The 24,601-nt window shown below is 45.0% G+C and overlaps 1 protein-coding gene across 1 annotated transcript in view; it reads left to right on the top strand.

Annotated features, from left to right (window-relative positions):
- The first annotated feature begins 33 nt into the window (after positions 1 to 33).
- The window catches only part of LOC135907759 (allatostatin-A receptor-like), a 199,329-nt gene continuing 174,761 nt past the window's right edge, over positions 34 to 24,601 (top strand). Inside the window, exon 1 of the mRNA XM_070523191.1 lies at positions 34 to 69. The gene's annotated coding sequence lies outside the window, so the exon portion shown is untranslated. The remainder of the gene's footprint in view (positions 70 to 24,601) is intronic.

Here is a 24,601-nt window from a genome sequence, read left to right on the forward strand (position 1 = left end):
CTCCCAGCGTGTTCTTGCCTTCCTTCTGCACTTCGACATGGCACCACTGCACTACTGTACTACGGCAAGGTGAGGAATTTTGTTTGACAGTCTGCGACGCATTTCAAGCAGCTTTTACGGCACCCAACCGAGCCTTGTGACGCAGATAGCGAAAAACAGCTCGACCCTCTTGGCGTGTTTAATTTGAGGTAATGACTCGTACTGGGAGATGTTTGCGACTCTTTAATTGAGCCCCAACATTTTTATAAGGTATTTCGGTAGTTTTTGGACGCGCTCTCAGCACAGGGCTTTGTGACGCAGTTAGCGAAAAGCAGATCAGCCGTGTGCCACAGTTTCGCGCATGCTGTATCTTGCTGGGTCAAGTTCGTGACGTATTCTCTAAGTCCCAAAATCATTGAAATTAATTTCGTTACTTTTTGGGATACCATTGAGGCACACTCGCCGCGCCAGGGGTTGTGACGCAGAAAAAAAAGCAAGGCAGTCGTGGTGACAGTTAGTTTGGCGTGTACTGAACCTTAGACAAGGTTGTGGTGCTTTCTATGAGCCTGCAACATAGACCTTTTTTTTTCCATACTCACGCTTGTCGAATACGCTGTTAGCGATTGCCAAGAGTGATAATACGATTGTGTTTCTTGCGCCGGCAGGGCCGCTATTTTGTAGCGATGCATTATGCCTTATTCTGTGCTATTCTTATCATCCACCACACACGGCCGCCTGATCCCGTTGATAATGTGGGCAGACCGTCAATCCGACCACTGGCCAAGCGCGAAAAGCCTGAAAAAGCATAGAATCGGAAAAGGCATCGCTACAAAATACCGGCCCAGAACTCGCAAAAGATAACGCGGAGGAGCTAAAAAACCCAAAACCCGAAAATGCTGTCTTCTGAACGACTGAAAACAAGCTTTGCACCCAAGCATTTCTCGAGTGCTAGTAGAAAGCATTCTGCGACCATCTAGCATGGTCTGGCTGAGAGCCTGTGTAATAGCCACATCTGTGTATGTAGCGTACTATCGCCATGTTTGTAAAAGCCAGTTGATTTTGTTTGGAATGTCGCCTATTCACCACTTTCACACGTTTACCCTTTACACGCAGTTTCCTATTAGGTGTAAATACCAAAATAACACATTCTTGAAATTAACCTTTTTCAGCTGATGCCGCCCGGAGGAGGTTCATACGGGAGGGAACTAGTAATGCTTACCTAATAGTACAACGTTGGATGAACGCACAAAATGACCGGAACGAGCATTTATACAGAGCGAAATAAATTTTCCCTCATTTACAACGTGACTTGCGTCTACTTTATGAAATTGCACGAAACACAGATTAGATGGAGGCTTGGCAAGATCGTTCGCAATAATTTTAACTGAAATGATTCCGCACTAAGAATGGGCGCGATTGCGCAGCAGACGCAAAAGAAAAGTAAAAAAGTAGCGCAGCCGGTGTTGCCCGCGCCACCAAGCGTTCAAAATGCGCGCGCCCAAAACCGAAACTGGAAGAAGTTTATCCCTTCAGCTTGGTGCGCTACAGTCGACTCGGCCGCTGGGCTCTAAGCGAGTGTCCGCTCTTGTTGAATGGCTTTCGCCATGGTCTAGGTGCGTTGACGACACGTACCTTTGTCCGTGCTGCGTGTTCTCGGCGCTCAGTTTCCGTTAGCGCGACAGATAGTCACTTCGCTCGCTGCTGCTGCTGCGCTTCTTCACGCCAGCTCATTGACAGCTTGTGTCTGCGATCATCAACTGTCTTGTGTTCATATTTTGCTGTGCGCACGGACACCATGCTTGTTACCTTAGTTAGCGAGCGAATGTTTACAAGTTGACATGGCCGACAAAAGTTCTATCCTTACTTCGTATGGCTGTCTGCTAATTTGCTATTGTAATCAAGGCTTCAACTTTTCTGGTCATCGAATGGCGACCTTCATGTTATCGCGCCATAAAAACACAGGACGTGCTGTTGGACTAGTTGGCGCTTATCTAACGCATGTTGTAGCGCAAGAATACAACCATGGGCAATAGAAACACAGAACACGTCAGAGGCGTTACTAACGTCCTTGTTAAAAGGAACTCAGCGACGACATATAGACCTTTTGCAATGGGCGCACACGTCAGCCACAATCAGCATGCTACGGAGTGCATTTATGAAAGCCCACAAAACGATTTACAAGATTAAAAAAAAACTGTTATCTGCCTTGTATAAAAACAAGATACGTGTGACCCAGACATGCATTGCCCCCCCTTTTTTTTTACATGTGAAACGCTCCCAGAGGCCTCGCGGTGCCTTTCTTATGGCCATGGGATCTTCACGAAATCTTGGTTGGCGAGAACAGGATATGAGAGACGCGCAGTCGTCTTTCTTCCAAGTTTTTAGCGTGCTCCATCACTCGATGATTAACGCAGTGGACGTTTGCCCTACATAAAGCTTTCCACAAGTCAGGGACATTTCATATGCCAACCCCGTGGCGCATTGTGCTTACTGCTTCGAGTGCTCCACTTGGCAGTCTAACTTAGAGGTGCACATGACCGAGTGACACAGTTGGGCCAATATGTTGCGATCGGAGAAAAGGACTGGCACTCCGTAGGTGTTGGCCACGTTTTTCAAACTGTGGTTCATGTTGTGCACGCATAGGGCACAACATCGCGCCTTTGGCGACTGTGCTCGCAGGCTTCCGCCCAATTACCATGTGTGCCCACTTTTAGCTTCCTCTGCAGCGTTCCAGCTCGGGCGCTAAGACGAAGCGGGAGAATCGAGGAACAATAATAAAAAAAAAGCGAGCACATTGCAAGTGTAATATATAGTGTAGCTCAATGCCTTTCAACAAAATTGTTAGTAGCGCCCGTGACGTGTTCAGTGTGCCTCTTCTTTGGTGTTGTGCGTTGAGTTACATCATTTTGATTGTAAAACTGCTACGGTTAGTCAAACACTACCCTCGGCTCGAGCCGAGTGCTCCCCATCAACGATTACGCCATGCGGCCATCGCTATCTCCCCCTCCTTCGAACGGGGGTGCAAGCGTTGTCCACATGCGTTCTATTTTAACCTAGAACGTTCCCGTGTCTCATTTCGAGTATTTTTGTTTTATAGTAAGCGCATTTTAAGTTCTCCTGGCAACAAGCCACTTACATTATATTTAAATGAAATTTTATTCTAATTGCTGTCTTAATCTTATCTACATTTCCTTATAAAGCATGGGCGTTCAATCACAAGCAATCCGCAGTTGCTCTCTACTCTAGGCAATGTCACAAGTGACAATGATTATCTTGCTCAAGCCTAGCGTTTTTCTACGACAGATGACACACTGTGTGCCGGAATCACGCCAGCATTGTTACTGGCATCACTACCCTAGTTCTAGTCATCTTATGGTGGCAATTACTTTTGATGGCATTGATTATTACTCAGGGACTCCTGGTATGTCTGTGGATCTGTTAGTCAGCCACCACAGTTCCCCAACCTTCCTTTGAAAACAAAGCCATCTACTGTATGTGCAAGTGGAAGCAATAGAAGGTCGTCTGTGATTATTAAAATTCTTGGCAAAAGAACAGTAAACATAAAGAACATAATCTAATGTACTGGAAGTCACAGAAGCCTTTGTAAGTGTGCCAAAACAAATATGCAGATACTGCAGATGAAAGTGCTTGCAGCTGATCGGGATATAGTTGCTCCGGGAACTTTGCTACTTACTTCAGATTGACTAGAGAAAAGCTCATACGAGCGAAAGAACAAACAACCCGAAATGGTCTCAAAATGTGAATTTATTAAAACGTAGCCACCCAAGGTCATCCAAGCACTGTCTCTATAATATAGCAAATTCACCTTGCCGTCGTGATGAATTTAACGTCTCGCCAGCGGAAACGAATGCTGCTCCTGATGAAGGACGTATTAGTAGTCTACGTTGGGCGCTGTCAGTCTTGGCGGTATTTTCGATACTGTTTCGACGCCTTTATCACGCTTTCCACAAAGAGGAATATTCAAGCATGTCTTGTCAGCTGCGCTCATCTATGAAGGCTGATATAAAACTTTCCAAGTGCACATGGATAAAAGACCATCAAGATAAATATTTGGCTGTACTGATAAATTACAACACTTTTTGAATATCCACCACCACGAAATGTGCCTTGCTAAGCTAAGAAACTTTGTCTATACAAAACATCGGCTTTGGATTTTCACGCTAACTCATTGCGACAAGGCGGTATCAATCAGTGTGTTTTCAGTGCTGGTTAACAGTTAACGAGAAATACCGCATAAAAAAATTGAGAACCGAGCGAGTTGGATTAGGTTTGGGCCTGTTATTTGCGCTGCTACATCGTGAATGGTAAGGATTACTCGGATTTCCACAGAAAAGAAAGGGTCAGCCTAATGAGTTTCTAGATCTTTCTGTTTTTTCTAACAAGGCGAAGAGGCCATGCATGCGAGAACAGCAACGAACCGGCGATGCAGTTTGTAATCTTTTAATCCCCTTCTAATTACTTATGCAGAGATGCATGTCAATAAAAAGCTTCTCTCTCTCTATGTTCACCCCTCTCTCTCATAGCTTACGTGCAAAATTCTAGAGCCTAAACTTTCCGCTTTATTTTTTACGCCAGCAATCTTCCTTTTACCGCAAAATTCATATACGCTGAATTTCGGAAGTATGCACCATAAGAATGAACCAACTTACTGTTCTTGAAGCACGCAACCAAGTTCCACTCCAGGGGTGCTATGCAGGATGCGTCGAGCCTCTCGTTCAACCGAGTTTTACCCGAGTTTGCTCGACGGCAGTCAGTGAACGGAGATAGCGTGAAACGCGCAAAGGCTGCAGGCAAAAAAATATGTAGACAAAAAGCCGCGTATGACAACATGAGCGCACCCTGCGCGGCACGCTGCTTCTACGTTTCAAGCGCAGACGGCTGCACGACGAAACGCGCCAGCGCCGCGTATTGTTATCAACGGATTATCGCAACTTAGCAATACCGTGACTGTCCCGCTGCCTGTCTGCACACTTGCCGTGAGCCGCTTGCCACGCCTTTCCCGGGCGCGTCAAGGGCGTGCTTCTTCTTTCGAGAACTATCTTTCTATCCTAAATCGAATGCGAACAGGGTACATGCGGCGCATTCTTGCACCTGCGCTTTCGCTCAAACGAATACGTTAAAATACAACAATTAAAATAACAAACATTTTTATTTCTTTAAGTGTTTGTTTTTCGTTTTGAATGCTAGAAATTTCTGATGACAAACGGTGATCGAGCAAATTATTAAATTTTGCACTTCTTGCCGCGAGTGGCGACAGTGAGGCGAAAGCTTAGAAGCGGATACATTGAAGCGGGTCGCATACACGAGGCAATTCATACGGTGAGAAGTCGCCTAGGGGCGCTACAGTGCTATTCTCAATAATGTCAGTGATCACCACTCTTTCTCTATTAGGGGAATGGAAACGCGGCGTCGTAATGCGGCTGTTCATCGCAGGCGCCTTAAGGCCCCCGCTTTACCAACTAAAACCGATGCACTAGTCATAAATACGAGAGCAGCGGCTGTCCCTGTAAAATGGCGGTCCGTAGTGACGCAGTTTAGTGAAAATGTACCAGTTTATCTTTGTGCGCGAAGCTTCGGCGATGCATTGCGAAGAAGTGCGTGCTTCCCATCGACACAATTCATCGCTTGTCATCGCTTGCCCACTGAAAGTGCCTCTGAGCGCATGTACGCAGTATTTGAGTGTTTTGTGCGCACCAAGGTGCTTGCGGACAACTTTTGCTGGAGCCAGCAGCGATCGCAGAAGGATATCGTAACGACACCGCAGCAATCGCATTTTGGCAGGTGAGGGCTCTTGTGTGCGGTTATGAAATGAGACTTCGAACTGAGGAAGGTGTTGGGACTGTTGAGGGCGCACTGTTTGTGAAGAAGAAATGCCATTGCACTGGGTCTAGAAGAGCGAGCGATTCTCGGACGCTGATCGTGTTTACGACGTTGTGGCTCCGATACATCACCGATGACAGAGCAGTCATCTCAAATGACTGCTGCGATACGCACTGCTCAGCATCGTCGTCACCCACGGCGCATCGACGCCTTGTAAGCAGCTACAGTGACGTGCCGATAATTATTTACTGTGCGCTACGCGCCACAATGCAGGCCATGAAACCGTGTTGTGTGGCCATCTCAGCCCGAGATGTATGCATAAGCCAGCGACAGTCAACGCTTTGTTTTTTGATAGTGGTGCTCAGTACATCACCGATGACAGTGCGTTGTGCGCGTTTTATGTTGGCGTTCAAGATTGTTGATGCCTCTCAGCTCGACACCGCGTCGCTGTTGCCGGAAGATAAGTTGGGCGTGGCCCAACTGTAGTGGGTGCGCACACAAGAGTGACATGCCTCGCGCGGGGCGTGACCTCTGGCTTTGATTGACAGGCGAACTCGTGCTAAACTCGTACATCGCGAAACCCCTTCCGAGTTCAACTCGGGAACATGGCGGCGGCAGCAGCAGCCTGTGTTATTGCAGCCAGCGGCAGCAAGCGTCAGTATGACCGTCTGGACCCGTTTACGTACATGACCGCCGTGGAGTTTCAGCGTCATTTTGGCCTGTCGAAGACATCAGTGCGCTGGCTGTGTGACGAGCTAGGCGAAGACTCTCGTCTGCGGAGACAGCGTGGCGGGCTTCATTCACTCACCGTCGAAGAGCAAGTCCTCTGCGCCCTCCATATCTACGGGACTGGGAGTTTTCAGGGAAGCGTCGGCGCCGAGTGCTACATTGGACGTCATAAAACTACTGTGAGCCTCTGTGTCATAGATGTCTGATGCGCTTATTGACGCGGCAGTGCGGAAGCGGTGGCTGGCTTTCCCGAAGACTGCGGCTGAGCGGGCATTTATAAAAGAACGCTTCTTACTTCGCGGAAACATTACGAACGTAGTCGGGTGTGTCGACGGAACGTTCGTAGGAATTAAGGTGCCTTCAATGTCAGCGTTACTGTGATTAGCATTGAAGCAATGTCTAGACGAACCATATTGCCAAATTTGTCACTTCTGTGTAGCCGACTTAAATTTTGTGTTACCGACATCACACATGCGGCAGCCTATGATACTGACTTTTTCGCTGGTTGCTGACGTTTTACCGATTGTTCTACTTGTCTATCAGAGTGCCTTCCAAATGGCTCACTTTTTGGGGAAAGAGGTTAATGAAATATAACTAGATAAATGGATATCACAAATTGTGTGAAATACTTTGTGAATGCTAATCTCATAAAGAACTCGGGATTTTTTATGAGATTACTTAGTACAAGTTACTCAGTATGCATAATGCTGAACTTTGGTCATGCGTCATCTATCGACCACACTATGAAACAGCAAGGCATTGCACAATTGCAGTGCGAGATGCGGATGTCGCGCCAAGCCGGTTGTGCCTATGCATGTATGGCAAAATGAAAATGCATTAAGAATCTTAGTGTGCTGGCTTGCATGAAGAAAATACTTCACAGTGTTTGCTGTGTTCACTGTTGGTGCATGTGCCAGTGGTTCAGTGTAATTTCTTTTGGGGAGGGGGGGGCAGCGTTATTCTGTATGAACAAATCATATATTTTCCTCTCATAATGGGGCTCTAATTCGTCAGCATTAGAACAATGGAGATCCAATGCTCTGCAGAACTCGGTGTGCGTGAAGATGTGAACCACCAAGGCAAAATTACATATCGGGAGAAATGTGGTGCAGATGCCAATGAAAAGTTGGTCTTTAACCTGTCATTATACAAATAAAGATTGCAGAGCGAATAGACCTTTTTTACAGCTTTAGACCAATGATTACACAAACTGTGACATGCTCAAACGTGTAAAAGCTTGCCGCAATGCCAAAGTAGGATGAGTGATATGCAGCATATTTTGGCATTGAACATGTCTTGTAAATGCTATTTTTATTGTAAGCCTCGCTGTCACTCCTTTCCCTCCGGCACTCCCTTTACTGAAACGCAGCACTGTCTTTCTATTGGTGTCATGATGATGATGGTAACGGCAGCAGTAAGGCTGGTTAATGCTTGCCCCTTTGATTCCTGTGAGTTTAGTGGTACAGAATATGGCACGTGCATACACCTGTGCAGCAAAATTTTATGCTTGTGGTGATTTGTTGGAGAGCTAAGTCGTGTTGGGACATTTCAAAGACGTGTGCCATTTTGGCTTAATAACTAGATCATTGTTGAGGTTGAAGACTCATTGTATTGGTATAAAAGCTTGAAGCTGAATTGCACAACAATTCGACGGGACACAAAGAAGAGAAATACACACAGCAGAACACTCTGCTGTGTGTCTTACTCTTCTTTGTGTGCCGTCGAATTGTGGCGCGATCCAACTTCAAATAGAGCATTGGGCCTCTTTGGTGCAGGACCAAGGACGAGAAATACACACAGCAGAACGCTCTGCTGTGTGTATTACTCTTCTTTGTGTGCCATCGAATTGTTGCGCGATCCAACTTCAAATAGAGCATTGGGCCTCTTTGGTGCAGGACGAAGGAAGTGTGAGCTATTCGACACCATGCCGGTGCCTTGCCACACAATTATGGAAGTCTGAGGGTTTGCAAACAAAGCTTTGCAGTCAAATCCACCTGCTCATGTAATACAAGCACTGATTGAAAGAACCGTCATACAAAAATAATGGTGAAATGAATGGCCTTTGAAAATTTGTATGTTGACACTAATGACATAATAGGTGCCACAGCGAACTCGACAATTGTACTGGACAGAGCACTTTGTTTCCTATGTGAAGCACAAGCTTCCATTACATGCTGTGCAGATAACCAAGCTCAGTTTGTTTAAACGTGGTACACAACATTCACTGTAATGTGTTTTTGATTCTAAAGTGCCAAACACCACCTCTTTTTCAAGGATGTCATGGGAATATTTGACGAGAACTGTTTACAGCCCCTCATAATGGAAGTGTGGCCAGCCAGCTTTGCTGGAGTGCCTTTATAGATTTCTGTTCCTGATCACTCTGTGCTATCAAGTTGCTAAAGGCTATGCAACCAGTGTAAGGCATTACGTGATTCTATAGTCTGATACGGCTTTAGGAGGCCAAAGAACCTGCACTTTAATGGCAGGTGAACACAAGCCTGCACCAATGGGCACACACTCTACACTGACATCGTGCCGCTGGACACACTAATACCCGCTCACTGGAGAGGGACTATTTCTTTAGACATGGAGGCAATCGGCTGCTGCGCTTTGGTCATCTGGGCGGGGCCTCTCCAGTCTTGTGAAGTTGTATCCGATGAGAGGATGCCACTTTTCATACAACACAAAAGGACAAAGTGTACAATTATTTTGCCTATGAAATGGATACATCACAAGTGAGCTACGCATGGGCTTAAGCTGTGTGAAAATTAGTACATGCAAATATATGACATTGTTAAAGAATATGTGGTATCGAACATGCATGTAATGGCACGTTTAAATTGGGGAGTGTTGCATTCATGTGCACAGTCTATAGGTGATAGCTTTATTAAGGTCATGCCGTTTCCTGTCTTTTCATTGTGAAATACACACACCGTTCATATTGTGGCTAATCAACACCCACTGCATTCTTGCACATAGAAAGAACAAACAGCCCATGACGTATATGCTGCATTAGTGTCTTTTTCATTTACACGGTCCAATAGTGGCACAGGTTGTCTTACGTGTTTGCCCATTTTGAAGAGACATCAAGTGCATGTTACAAGTGTCCCAATATGCACAGCACAATGTTCACTGCAATAATTTTATTCATGCTCTTGAATAATAAACAAAATAATAAGCTGAAAGCTCCTTTGTAAGGTGTGTTCTGGGGGTTCGACTGGAAAGCAGTGAGTGCACTGATCCTACTGTTGCAGAGCTACTGTTGCCACACTCAAGAGCATGTGCCTGGCGCTCGCCTACTGCCACCAGGCGGTTGAATGCCTCCAGCAGCAGAATGTATTGCTGCAAAAAAAGTGGATTGTTGGAATGAATCAATCGCATATAAACCATTATTTACAAATAAAAATGCTCATTGCACTATTGGTACTAACTACCCTTAACTGTGGAAGCATTTAGTGTATGCATAATAAAACAATTTGTCGGGATAACATTGCTTTATTTTTCATAACAGGTTTTTTTCAGAGCCAATTGTAATGTTTATTAGTGTGCCAACAGCTGAGGTGTCCTCGCACCTTCACGAGTCTCTACTGTCAGCACCACAAACCTATTTTTGTTCACTGCAAAATCAATGGCGCTCCCTACAATTCCGTCTTATGCGAGCTGATTGCATCCTATGCCTACAAACATCATATTTTTGTCCCATTACGCAATTTTCTACGATCCTCAGCTGCAGTTCTCTCTCCTTGACATCCATTCTCTCACGCTTATGTAATCACCTGCTATAAATTGGCAACAAGTGATTGAAGACGTGCATTGCCTGCCCACCGATTCCATTTTTTTTCTTAATCTCAACTAGCATATCAGTTGCCACGGTTTACTACGCCACTGTCTTCCTGCCTTAATGCTATCTCCAACAATTTTTGTTACTTCGCTTTCTGCACAGTCCTCGACTTCTCAAGTTTCATTGTTAACCTCCAGGTTTATGTCCCATATTGGATAACCGGTAGAATCCAACGATTCTAAACATTTTTCAAGGATATCGGTAACGTGGCGATCACGATTCGGAAATGCCTCCCATGTGTTGTTCAACCCATTAAATTTTTGTATAAGTTTCCTGCTTTATATCAGTACCTGCTATTGATATTTCACTTGGACAAAGATAGTCTTTCATAGATTCTGCGGGCTGAATGTCGCTGATGAATTTCTGTTATACCACTAAGTTAGTGAAGGTTACCTTTATCTTTTCCATATTTTCGCAGGCCCACGTACATGTAACAGCACGAGCACTCATTGGCTCTCAATGCCTTTTTTAAACTGCTGGACATTCAGTCCGTTACTACGAAAATGACTTAATCCGTGCACTATTATTATGCTAAATATGAAACAGTAGAAATATACTTATCTGCAGTTTGTCGATGCCTCCTTCACTGTGTTGGTTGCGAGGTCCATGTTCGGCACCACCTCTTTGTCGCATCGTAGCTATATCGACTGTCTTCCTTTTGCACACACTGCGCAATATTCGTGACGCTCGCAGTCACGCAGAGTGGAGGAACTCAGCGCACTCACATAAGCAGCACCGGATAAGTTGTTTGTTCAGGATTGTGCCGTGAACAGTAGGTGCGCGTTGCGATCTGTAAAATCGCCTAAGCTATTGGCAGTCTTTCGGGGTGCACGGAAAGATTGCTCACGGAGCAACAGAACTATCCAAGAAATAGTGGTCATCGTCGAGCCTGATCACTACGTCGCGCACTGCAAGCTCGTAGTACGAGTTTGTTTACAATGGGCATCGCCGATGCTTAGCCGCCATGCTCGCCCGATGAATGTATGTGATGACGCCACCACAGCGTTCCCTCGTGGTATAATGCGAAGCGTACTAAATTACAAATTAGTCGAATATACATTCAGTGTACATCTTGTAAGCTTTAAAATGCTGTTAAACCACGTTAAACTAACTAATAATATTGTACTAAATGCATTTGTTTTATAACTCGCTTGTGCGTGTAATGCACTCGGTGGAACGACAAACAAGTGAAAGAAGGCGCGACCATGCACCGACGGTACGATCACGTGAGCCCCAGTTTGTCGACCGCCCAGAAGGCAACGCCCAAAGAATGATAGCCAGCCAGAGTGAATCTAGATCAACCAATGAAACTGGAGGCTTGTCGAAAGATAAACTGTGTCTCGGTACCATTCGTGCTTTCATCTTGGGGTGTCGCCAGAGCTCGTGAAGATCCCGAGTTTCGCCAAACTCGACGCATCCTGCATAGCACCCCTGTTCTAAGCCTTCTATATAATAAAGATAGAACGGTGAATGCATTTTTTTTTTCTGGAACCACTGTACCAATTTAGATTACGCGTGTTGCATTTGAAAAGCAAATTGCTCTAGGGAGTGTGTGAAGCGGACTTTTACTCAGGCTGTCAACCTTTTTTTAGCAATAGTTGAAAATCCCAAAACTAAAAAAAATGTGGTATGCAGTGTTTACAATTCTTTATCCATCAAAAGCAATGCGAAAGATTCTGTAAAGTGCATCTAGTAACACATATAAAGCCTACTAACAACTTCAAACTATACCAAAGATTTATGAGGAGGACACTTCCACAACCCTCTCACACATAGCAGTAATTCCATGTGCGCTGCACATTCATATATAAATTTTGACTGCTCTAGATGTCCCAGCTTTGTTGTTTAGAAAAGGCCACATCCCTTTTTGGCGTGGGGTTACCGAGTTATTAACTTCACGCTTCATGTTCGCTAAGCAAGTAATCTCCGAGAATGTGTGTAAAACAATTCAAGCTCTAAACAAAAGTTCTATTTCTGCATTTGCTAAAACATGCTTTCCTCGCTCAAATACAAAAAAAGACATTATTGAAATCGGCCGTAAGGCTGTCGGATAAAAGCGTTCTTGCGCTTCACATGTACCACTTGAGTAGGCAAAATTGGAGTTGGTGCTGAGCTGAAGTGTCCTGTTAAGTTCGAATATTCACATTTAAAATATTCGCTGGGTCAAATTATGATTGTTTATTTAACGATGACACTTACATATACTGAGCTGTGTGAAGCGAGCCGGCTTGGCACACACAACCAGTGCTCACGCCACCAAAGGAAGCGTGCGCTCTCGTGGCTATTGTCCGTTGAGCACGCATCTTGTCTTTCTCTTCCTTGCCGGCAATAATGACTCCTGGCAGCTGGGAACCACCAAGGGCATACCACCACGAGCTGAATGCGCCAACGTTTATCACAACTCTCTTTACGACCGACGAGCGTAGACTGCGCTTTATTACCGCGCCTTATCACCGAGCTTCACTGCAGTACTTACGCCTACGTCTTGTCCGTGTAGACCGCCACGTCCAGCACATACTTTTATGGCTGCCAATAGGGTCTTTGCTATCCAGCGTTTTTTCCCTCGTTTTAGCTGCACAACGTTCCTTCAGGGAAATTACGGTTACTGCAATCACTCGACAACAAAGCAAAAAAAAAAAAACCGAAACGTTGTTCTTGTCTTGCCAGCAAAATGAGCAATAGTTATACCCCGAGAATTAAAACAGACGTCGTCGCACTTTCTTGCGCCTTATACACTAATGCTTGCTCGAACTTTGAACATCAGTGAGAGGTTTGAGTAAGATAATGCTTATCGAAGTGTCGCATCTACGCTAAGGGTGAAGTATACATCTGCTGTAGTATGTAAAAGAAAAATAAGCTCTTTAACGAATTAATACTGCTGGACTCTATTGCGGCATCCAAACACAATATAAGGTGATTTTTCAAAGACATGTTTTTTATATAAGTAAATCGCGTCATCTTTCTTAGAGAAAGAGTAGCCAGTGATGCACATGAGCGTAAGGACCTTTAAATCTCCTTTTGATCATGTCACAGTGCGTATATATATATATATATATATATATATATATATATATATATATATATATATATAAACGAGAAGAAAGGGGGTTAACCGAGGGACCCGATAATTATTAGTCATATTATGAGAAGCCAACAAACACTGACACCAAGTACAACATAGGGGAAATTGCATGTGCTTAATAAATGAAATAAAGTAATGATAAATGAATGGAAATTAAAGTGGATGAAAAAACAACTTGCCGCAGGTGGGAACCGAACCCACAACCTTCGCATGTCGCGTGCGATGCTCTAACAATTGAGCTACCGCGGCGGCGTTTCCCCATCCACTTTCTTCGGTATTTATGTGTACTAGTAGAACCCTGGGAGTGTTAGCCAGCGCCCCCACTCACAGACCTTGGCGGTGGACGTGGAACGTATTTTTTGCCGCAGGCGTCACGAGAACGTGATCTTTTTTCGGGTGAAGGCAACTGGTCAATAAACCCACATATGCTACCTGAAGGCAACAATGTTGCCGGATTCGAGACCCTCGTTATGTAATAAACGAGAAGAAAGGGGGTTAACCGAGGGACCCGATAATTATTAGTCATATAATGAGAAGCCAACAAACACTGACACCAAGTACAACATAGGGGAAATTGCATGTGCTTAATAAATGAAATAAAGTAATGATAAATTAATGGAAATTAAAGTGGATGAAAAAACAACTTGCCGCAGGTGGGAACCGAACCCACAACCTTCGCATGTCGCGTGCGATGCTCTACCAATTGAGCTACCGCGGCGGCGTTTCCCCATCCACTTTCTTGGGTATTTATGTGTACTAGTAGAACCCTGGGAGTGTTAGCCAGCGCCCCCACTCACAGACCTTGGCGGTGGACGTGGAACGTCTTTTTTGCCGCAGGCGTCACGAGAACGTGATCTTTTTTCGGGTGACGGCAACTGGTCAATAAACCCACATATGCTACCTGAAGGCAACAATGTTGCCGGATTCGAGACCCTCGTTATGTAATAAACGAGAAGAAAGGGGGTTAACCGAGGGACCCGATTATTATTAGTCATATAATGAGAAGCCAACAAACACTGACACCAAGCACAACATAGGGGAAATGCATGTGCTTAATAAATGAAATAAAGTAATGATAAATTAATGGAAATTAAAGTGGATGAAAAAACAACTTGCCGCAGGTGGGAACCGAACCCACAACCTTCGCATGTCGCGTGCGATGCTCTACCAATTGAGCTACCGCGGCGGCGTTTCCCCATCGACTTTCTTGGATATTTATGTGTACTAGTAGAACCCTGGGAGTGTTAGCCAGCGCCCCCACTCACAGACCTTGGCGGCGGACGTGGAACGTCTTTTTTGCCGAAGGCGTCACGAGAACGTGATCTTTTTTCGGGGGAAGGCAACTGGGGGGGGAGGGGTCCCGGGATCAATTTCGATCAAGTGGGCTTGCTTAGTGCAAACGTAAGAAGAGTACAAGAATTTCCACGCTCCGCTTCATTAAAATATGGCTACCTTTGTCGCACATTCTAGCAACGACGCCGATTGCAGCAGGAAAATGTCACAGCCAATAGACAAGCATGACGGATTGAAAAAGTAAAGAATAAATCTTACATTTTTGGGGTATCAACTATCAAAAGTCCGAAACTTTCAATACTCTGAATCCGCTCTTTGTAAATGGACCCAACCACATAGCCATAAGGAAATATCGTGAGGCAGTGTTGACCTGCTGTACTGGGACTGCATCTTAGAACGACTGCTTCCCAACGAATCTACCACAGTTAAGCATGCCACCAAAATCGACTGGAAGCTTAGGTGCCGGCTGCGAAAATGAGCAGAGCAATGCATTCGGTCTAAATTTCTTTCCTGCATGCATGCTACCCGAACGCGCAAACAGGCTGTGCTTGAAAGGTTTTCGGCATCGATGCAATCACTGAATAGATTTCAATAATATTGACCGCGGTAAAAAAATAAAAATAAAAATAAAGAAAAAACTTGTGGCAGACTAGCGGACATATCATAGACGCAGCAATAAATTTCTTGTAAATTGCGCATTCCGTAAAAGCTCGAGGGAATTGAAAAAAAATATTTGTACAACGTTTGTTCTTGAGGCTCCTGGATATCCGGCTTCGCAAGTGATGAAAATTAGCACAGATAAAGAGGTCGCTTAAGTTTTGCGTTGCCAAATGACTAAGGTCAACGTGCCCTCGAATGGCGCAAAAATTGAACTTGGTTTCCGTATGCTGAACATGACAAATATTGGATATTCCTCAATAATGCGTCTCATCAATGCACTATATGACAAATAGCTCTCCAAGAACTACAATCGCTTCGCACTGCCTGCAATACAGCAATCGCATGGCCAGAAATTGAGTAGCCTGACCCTGTCCTCTTTTTATATTAAAACGTAAGCAGACAGAACCGGCTCGTTGCAGTTTACGTGAAGCCAACCTTTAGGGAAACCGCTAAATCAATGATACTAGAAGTATGGGCGACCAGAACAAATTGGTTTGCTATCGTTGAATGCAAGATATAACATTAGACAACCGTTATCTCTACGCGCCAAAAGTACGGCAACTACATTTTAGTGCTGCTTTCAAACTCGTGACCTATACGGTGAAAGAGCTGCACCTGGCTTTCCGTAGCGTAACGTGCCGTATCAGTTTTTGCCTCTACTTGAAACGTGTAATGCACTGCGTCACGAGGCGCTTTCGTATGAAGTAAGCATGGTGTTGGCTGTTCTACACTGTCTGAGCCCTCGGTTTCTTTAATTCCTTCACTGAGCGTTAACATTCAATTCACGGTATATCGAATTGAGTGGGGTAATTAAGTTTAAAAGATGGGTTCCTTAATATGTGATGGCGTTCAATTTTTTTTATTTCTTCGACTTCCCCCAACATTCCAATAAATATAAGAGTATGTCCTATATGTTAAATAATTACTCGTTTAAAAGTCTACTTATCAGAGGCACAGTATGCCCCATCTCGCCTTACAACTGTTTCACAAGAACGGCACGCTTGCTAAGCTAATAATCGTGTTAAAAAGTTATGTGTAACGTACAGGCGAACCCTACAAAGCAGGAACCTGCGGATCATCAGTTTCATACCGTCCTTATGTGCAAGTCTCCTACGTTGGAGTTATTATCTTTGCTGTGGTGTCTTAGTCGCCCAAGGGGAAGAGTAGTGTCAAAATATAAAAGCAGTGGGCCTGGTGTTACATACCAAGTACGTAGCACCAGGCGCGCTCCAATAAGTCTGAAGTTAACTTGCCTCTCGTGCGATGAAAAAAATGAACCAATATTTGTTTTGCAATCCCGTTTGTGAAATCCTTTAGTATGGTCAAGCGATGTTCTTACGGATATGAAGCCACAGCGGAAGCTCACGAAGGAAAGGAGGGACAACATCACTTTTAGTAGAAGTAGAATTCTGCAGGTTGGTTATTAGCGTAAATAGAATTGTAAACATGTAAAATGACAGAAACAGGGAGCAAAAGCTGGTGACCAAATGTGCCTGTGACATGCCGAAGAGGCAGCCCCAATTTTTCTGCGTTCATCCCGTCAATCATGTTTGTTCAACATTAAAACTAACACATGCCTGGTGGCATTAAAAATATACGCGCTTATACCCTTACGTTAAGGTAATTTCGTTTTTGCTCTCTTGAAATTTCCCTATTTAGGATTCTATCACATGAAATGATACCATCATAAGAATACAGGATGATTATGTCACCACCAAGCGGCAGTTTTAGTGAGACAAATGAATGCTCAAACTAGTTCTTCTTCGCTACCCCGATCAGAATTCTTTTGATGGTGAACAGTGCAGCCCTTTCTATTTGATGACATCACCTCCAGCGAAGGATGTGCCCGAAAATCACAAGCCATCATAATTCTCCAAGAAAGAGCCATCGGACAGAAGAGGCACCACGTATTCTACCGAAGTGACCTGTTGAATGTTCCCGATTAGGGAAATTTTGCCACAAAGATAGATTTTCCTCTCAGCGCAGTATGCCAACTACATTGCGGTAACATTTTTTATCGCACTACCTAGCTGCCCACGCCGTCCACGCTGTCCATGCTTCATATATGGCGTCTTCACAGAGGCAAAAAATTATGTGTTTCTTCTTGATATATAAACGATGACTTCGTACTCTTACAGAGTGAGCCGGGGAACTAAAGAATAAAGCAATATTATGAGACTGAAGAAAAAACTAAACGCATTTCTCATCAAAGAAGAAAGTATAAACGAAAGGCAGGCAAAGAAATTTTCATTTCTGAGAACGATTCCAGATGACTGGTTTTACTAAGTGCTTTAACGGTAGCTAATTAGTGGCTCAAGTTATCAAGCTGCGAATGTCTGGGCCGTTTTCTGGTCTATATAGCTTGGTTAGGAAGTTCTCATCTAAGCGCGAACATCCCGTTGATGATGGAGAACACTAAATAAATAAATGATGAACGTTAATTTAAATAATTCTGCGGAAATTTTGTGCATGGCCCGTAAGTAATGTTTTGTTGATCCTGTTATTCTAGTAATTAATTCCTTAGCTAATTGCTTCCGTCATTCATTTTGCTAATTAAAGTAACTTATCCTGTAAATGCATCACCAAGGCCATAGTTCATCACGTAAATCTAGGCGCATATTATTCCTGCTACTCATTTCACTATTTGTTTCTTCGCGCTCTAATCTAATCTAGCATTTCAGTATTGGTTAAGATTCTTTATCTAGAGGGAGAGAGAGAGAAATGTGTTTACAGAATGGCAGAGACGTCGGCCTGAGCTATAACTTGCTCTGGCCTGCTACTCTACACTGGGGAAAAGGGACGGGGAGGGAAAGGCCTGATCAATGATGATGGTATGAGAAGAGATGCGTACATACAAATTCACAGAGTTGTGGCATCTCTAAAGCTATGCGTCCAGCCCAGTGGCTAGGAGAAAAGCTAAAGCGCCACTTGCTACCAGGGCTGCGCTGTTTGCATTAGGTCAAGTACCTAAAAGAAACTCGTCTGATAGCGGTCTCTTATGGATCTTTGCAATGGAAGAGACAAGCTGTTGTCGTTCTTGCGCGTACGCGAGACACACGCAAAATATATGTTCAAGTTTTTCTGGCACCTCACAGTATACACAGTTTGGACTAGTATCGCTGGAGCCTATCACATGTCTATAACGGTTGGTGAATACGACAGCAAGGCGAATCAGGTGCATCATGCTCGTGTGGCTTCTTTTGAACTTGTGAGTCATACGAAATTTCATTTCTGGGCCCAATTTGTCTAATCGCTTATGTCGTCGATCTGGTTAGGTCCCGTGTTCCAACGTAGAGTTGCGTTTTACGCGACGAAGTAGGGCGCTTGTGTCTGTTCGTGAGAAAGGAATGCGTACTTCACAAGCATTATCTAAAGCAGTTTTCGCTATAGCGTCTGCCTGTTCGTTCGTGATCATGCCACAGCGTGAGGGTATCCACTAAAAGTTGACATTGTGGCCATTTCCAGTTGCGTGGTCGAGACGCTAGGTAATTTATATAGACATGGAGTAATACGGGCCCCATCTGAGGATACAGTCAAACGTTTGACGAGCTGGCTTGCAATCGTAGAATATCGTCGATGCGTGAGGAGGCTTCTCGGAGAGAAATCGAAGTGGCTCCCGGATAGCCACAAGTTCTGCGGTCGTTGATGTTGAGCTATGGTCTAGTTTAAACCACCGAGCGATGATCATATGTGGAATGAGGAAGGCTGCATTGCAGGCATATGGTGTGACGGAGCCATCGGTATACACGTGTACAGTATATCCTTACTCTGCAGAGGTGTGCAACAGGGTGAGCTGCCTGAGGCCAATAGATGCAATGGATGACTTTTTAGTAATTCCAGGGATATGCAATCTAACGACAAGTTTAGGCAGAACCCACGGGGGTATTCTTAGAATACAGGCGGGAGAAAATCTTGACGGCAGAACACTGTGACGTAATCCTTGAAAAGCTGGAACGTAGGTGGGTGGCAGGGAGTGATGACAGAGGATGGTGCCTGTGTCGGGTCAACAGGCTACGGTACATTCGAAGAGGCTCGCAGAGCAAGTATACCCCAATAGAACTAGCACGAGCTTCCGCTGTTGTTCCATTGATTGTCGTGCATCGTGGGAGGCCCAAACATGTGCGCAATGCTTGAGCTTGAATGCTCTCCAGCGTGCACGCACAGCTAAGTCCCCTGCTTGAGAGCGCCGACATGCTGCACCGTATATACCCTACGAATAGTGCTTGGTACAATTGGAGTAATGACGACTCCGATCTTGTTCCTGCAACGACGCGAAGGACGTGAACAAAACTCTTCAACTTTGACTTCAGTGCCGCGACGTGTCTTGAACAAGATAATCCCCGGTCTATGAGTAAACCAAGGAATATGTGGTGTGTAACCGCAGGTGTCGCTACTCCGTTAACGATTATTGGATATCTGGTCATTTGTTTTCGCGTGAATGTAATCACGGAACATTTTTTTTTCTGTTGAGAGCTGGAGGCCTTGATGCCGCAGATACTTAGCTGTGATTGTCACCGCACGTTGAAGCCTAGCAGGCATTTGGGGACGGGTGGCTCCAGATGCCCATATGTATTTGTTGTCCGCATATGTGCTAACCTTCATCGTGCTCGGAACTTCATCGAACATGTCATGCTGCCTCTCCAGTGGTGTTCACGATGCATGCCTAGCATGCTTAGCCCGTGACTAGGATATTCTCCGCATATATAGTTAAACTTTCTCTCTTTCTCCTATCTTCGTGCATATAAGTGCAGCGAAAAAAACCAGCTTACTAAGTATGCAGCAATATCAACAATTTTTTGATTATTATTTTTTGATAGAAAATTATTTGATTATTTCAGTCGCGGTAGCCTTTCAAAAGATACATACTGCGCGAGGTAAGTGGTGTAGTTCATTCCTTGCTTGAGACCAACTTGATTGATGTCGACCAATATATGTTACGGTAATCAATGTTGTGTCTGTTTTTACAAATGTTACCTCTGGAGTTCTGCAGGTAAGTCGCATGTAAGTAAGTCTTTAAACATGTACGCAAAGATTTTGCTCAAGTAAATATTCACGCGTCCTTAGTGATGTACGCTGGTGACTCCAATCTGTTCGTAACTGTCCGTGAGGGCATGGAAGTCTTCATGATGGTTCAAATGGCATTTTCAGATATGTGCAGCTCTTTAGTAATATTCCTCAAAATAAACAATCAAGTTCGACAATATTACTTCGCGGAAAACTAAAGCTATGTTATTTAGAGCGACACATAAACACGACGCTTGATAGCAGGTCAATGTCTTGGCAGTTCTGTACAGGTGGTTTTCCGTAAGCATTAATCACTAGGCGTAGTCTTTTCGGATGATGTGGCGTTCACGGATCACATAGGCTTTCTTGCGTAATCCTTGTTTTCGTTTAAATGCACTATATAATGCCGTCATGACCTGTGGCCAGAACAACTTCTCACTTGCATGGAGTACAACCACTCTGAGAAATCTGTGCGCACTTTTGTTTTTGAGGCATAAGCATGCAATAGGATGCATCGCAAATGTTTCTTAAACCCACTCTACCAGAAAGTTTTATCTCCGCTATGAAGGTACAAACGCTACGCTGACGTTTGGATAACCCTTACGGCACTCGTGTTTACTTTGCGAATAAAAAAGAGTGCTCTTGAAAATTTTCGCCAACCTGTCTGTCATTAGCCTGCGAAAACAGACAGAAGCAAATAGTAGAGTCTACGAGCGATGGTTGCTACCGCAGTGGCGCTATAGTCTGATGGGAAATAATCATTCCCATTCAATGTTCCATATGAAGTCGAGAGCATGACGGAAGCCCGTCTGGTTGGGATGATGTGTATTTCAAAGGAAGAGGTCCGGATACCGACCAAAACGGTTTAAAATATATATTCACGTTTCGGCTCCCCCACGGGAGCCTTCTTTTAATATTTTCCGTATCTCTTCAACAAAGACAATAAAATTAGTATAACAACCGAGACTAGCATAGACGATGAAATATATTATATGTGAAATCAGAACTATTTAACAACCTGAAAAGAAATTGGGACGGACCGATCTCCGGCTGCAGAGCGTTCGAGAGAGGAGTCGTCTACGGCCAGGCGTTACGCGTCCTCCGCACCACACTGTCATCTGGTTTCCTGCCCACATGTGTCGTAATCCAGGTTGCCCCGGCCAACCTCAACGAGACAGCCCACGACGCTGCGCGCGCGCTTACCGACCGCGCCATCACCTCTGGCCAACCAAATCTCGACGAATTGGAGGCGAACAGGGACGCTCCAGTAGCGGACAACGAAATCACTAAACACTTTTACTTGGAACGACGTCTCTTTCCGCCCCCGCACCCCGAATTAAACAGGCCGCAGGCGCTAACGCGACGCTTATTACAGACAGATACCTATCCAAACCTGGCCACCTTACACATAATCTACCCGGACGTCTACCCAGACGATGCGTTCCCTCGTGCGGGGTCCCGGCGACACTCACACACGCTCTCTGGGAGTGTAGAAACGCTCCGCCCGACTCCCCCTCCGACAAGTGGGAGAAGACCACACGAAGCCCGCTCCTAGAAGACCAGCAATGGGCCGTCCAGCAGGCTCGCGCCGCAGCCGCCAGGTACTCCCTGTCAGTCCCTGCGTGGGAGACGCTCACTGCGCGCTGATGTGCGTCCTGCAGGACCTTAATTAAGTTTGTCCGATTCAAGAGAATTTAAGGTGAATGTCGGTGTTATTGCGAATAGCACTGAAGCAGTGAATCGATACGTGGTATTGCCACCACGGAGACGTGTTAGGCACGAGGCGTACGTGTATGAATAAAGCCAGATTCCTCTTTCGCGCTTCAGCTAAATTATGTGAGAGAACATTCTGGCACGTTTTGTTTTAATATATGTGACCCATGTTCTATTCCGCCCAGGCAACGGAAAATTTTAAAATTATTTTTACTATATTTTGATAGACAAAGAAGTCATAAGGGAAAGACCGGAAGGTTAACCAGGCTGAGTCCGGTTGGCTACCCTACACTAGGGAAGGGGAAAAGGGGATTGATAGATGAGAAGCAAGACAGAAGTTCACATGCCGGACTGTAACGCACACCAACATTCATCACTGATTCACTCACAAGCGGTCATACAGGCTGGTGCACTTCAAGAAGCACATCAGCGCCTTTGTGGCCTTGCTCATAGCAGACTCACGAGGCCACGGCCCAAGATATCATTGAAAGGCAGGTCGTTTAAGTGCCGCAGAGCCACCCGACGAGCGCTCCACTCGTCTTCGTATGTGAGGCAGTCACACAGGAGGTGTTTGGTCATTTCTTTGATTCCACATGTGCCCAAAATTGACACTGTCTGCCATTTCAATAAGGAATGAGTAGACGCTTGTGAAAGAGACTCCTACTCGCAAGCGCCACTGTAGTGTCACTTCCGGTCGGTAACAACCGCGTGAAAGTTGCAATGTCATATGCGGGTCCATGGCATATAGGCGCCAGTTGGTGACCTCCTATGTGTTCCATTTTCTTAGAGTAATAATATGGGCAAGACCACTAAGGTGCCACGCAGCATCCACGTATCCAGCTTTTCTGGACACGAGGGTTTAGTTCGCGGGAATGCCACCACGTGGCGTACTCACCTTAAACTTTTCAAACTTCCCGCGGTGACGCGTGATGACGTCAACCAAACAAAAATAAAAAAGTAAAAGCTATCCCTGTGCATTGAACTTCGCCACAATGCTTGTCCCGCCAGCGTTATCAGTGTTCTTGATCAAGCGTATTCGCTCGTCGCCTGGAAATTGCTCGTCATCCAGCGTTTACTCGCGACGAGCAATTGTTGATTCTGGGCTTTTGATTCGGTTCTTATTTTTTTCTCTTTTCCTTTTCTTTTTCTTTTTTTCATTCTACGGAGTAAAGAAGATAGCCTAACCGTCAGAAGCACTTCGGGGCAGCCTTTCTTCAATCGGCATACATTGTTAACGTCCGAACATCGCACCGCGCCTACTAGAGACGCCGTCGTGGATGGATTTTGATTTTCCCTTATCGAATTCATTAAGGTGCACACAATTATTTCACTAGCGACTTTGCAATGCGCACTCATGGGCTATCGACGCAGCTGCAAATCTAGATGTGCTTAAGTATCAGGACATATACATGGATATGTCGGTTTTTCACCTTGACACAAAAGTCACGAAACAAGAGTTGAGCAAACTGTCCCTGTGTCGTCGCAGGGTGTGAGAGGGGGCTAGTTGGTATTCCATGCTAAAGTGACTAGCGCAAGAGTGGACACGGGACACTAAAGAGGCGACAAGGATAAGCGCAAACTTCCAACTGGGCGCTTGTCCTTGTAGCGTCTCTCTATTGTCCACTATTGCGCTAGTCACTTCAGTCTGTGTCGTCATCCGTTAGCATGCTATGGCCGAAGCTGCTCGCAATATTACGTCACATTTACTGGCCACCAGGCCAGGTACACCCTTGGGTACGACATATACAGTACTTGCAGTTAGTTTCCAAAGTAGTCTCCTATGGCGGCTATCCACGTGTGTGAAGCAAGAACGCTATTTAAAATTATTGTGGAATAATATATGCGGAATTTATATGTTCTCCACATTTTCTACCATGTTGCCGTTCCACCTTTATTATATAGCCGCAATGTAGACTAGCAGCTATCGAACGCCATAAAGGCTATCCACATATTCAACCCTTAATGACCATCGGTTATCTTCCCTCCTCATTACATGTCCTGCCCATGCCAATTTCTTTTTCTTGATTTCAACTAAGATGTCATTAACTCGCGTTTGTTCCCTCACCCAATCTGCTCTTTTCTTATCCCTTAACGTTACACCCATCATTCTTCTTTCAATAGCTCGTTGCCTCGTCCATAATTTAAGTAGAATCCTTTTCGTAAGCCTCCAAGTTTCTGCCCCCGTAGGTGAGTACTGGTAAGACACAGCTATTATACACAGACTGGATTCCAAGGGAAGGGAAGTGTAGCAGGGGGAGGCAGAAAGTTAGGTGGGCGGATGAGATTAAGAAGTTTGCAGGGATGACATGGCCACAATTAGTAGGTGACCGGGGTTGTTGGAGAAGTATGGGAGAGGTCTTTGCCCTGCAGTGGGCGTAACCAGGCTGATGATGATCATGCTGCTGCTGCTGCTGATGATGATGACATATTCAAGGACCTCACGCGCAACTCCTGACACT

The sequence above is a fragment of the Dermacentor albipictus genome, chromosome 8, assembly GCF_038994185.2.
Source record: "Dermacentor albipictus isolate Rhodes 1998 colony chromosome 8, USDA_Dalb.pri_finalv2, whole genome shotgun sequence".
NCBI lineage: Eukaryota > Metazoa > Arthropoda > Arachnida > Ixodida > Ixodidae > Dermacentor > Dermacentor albipictus.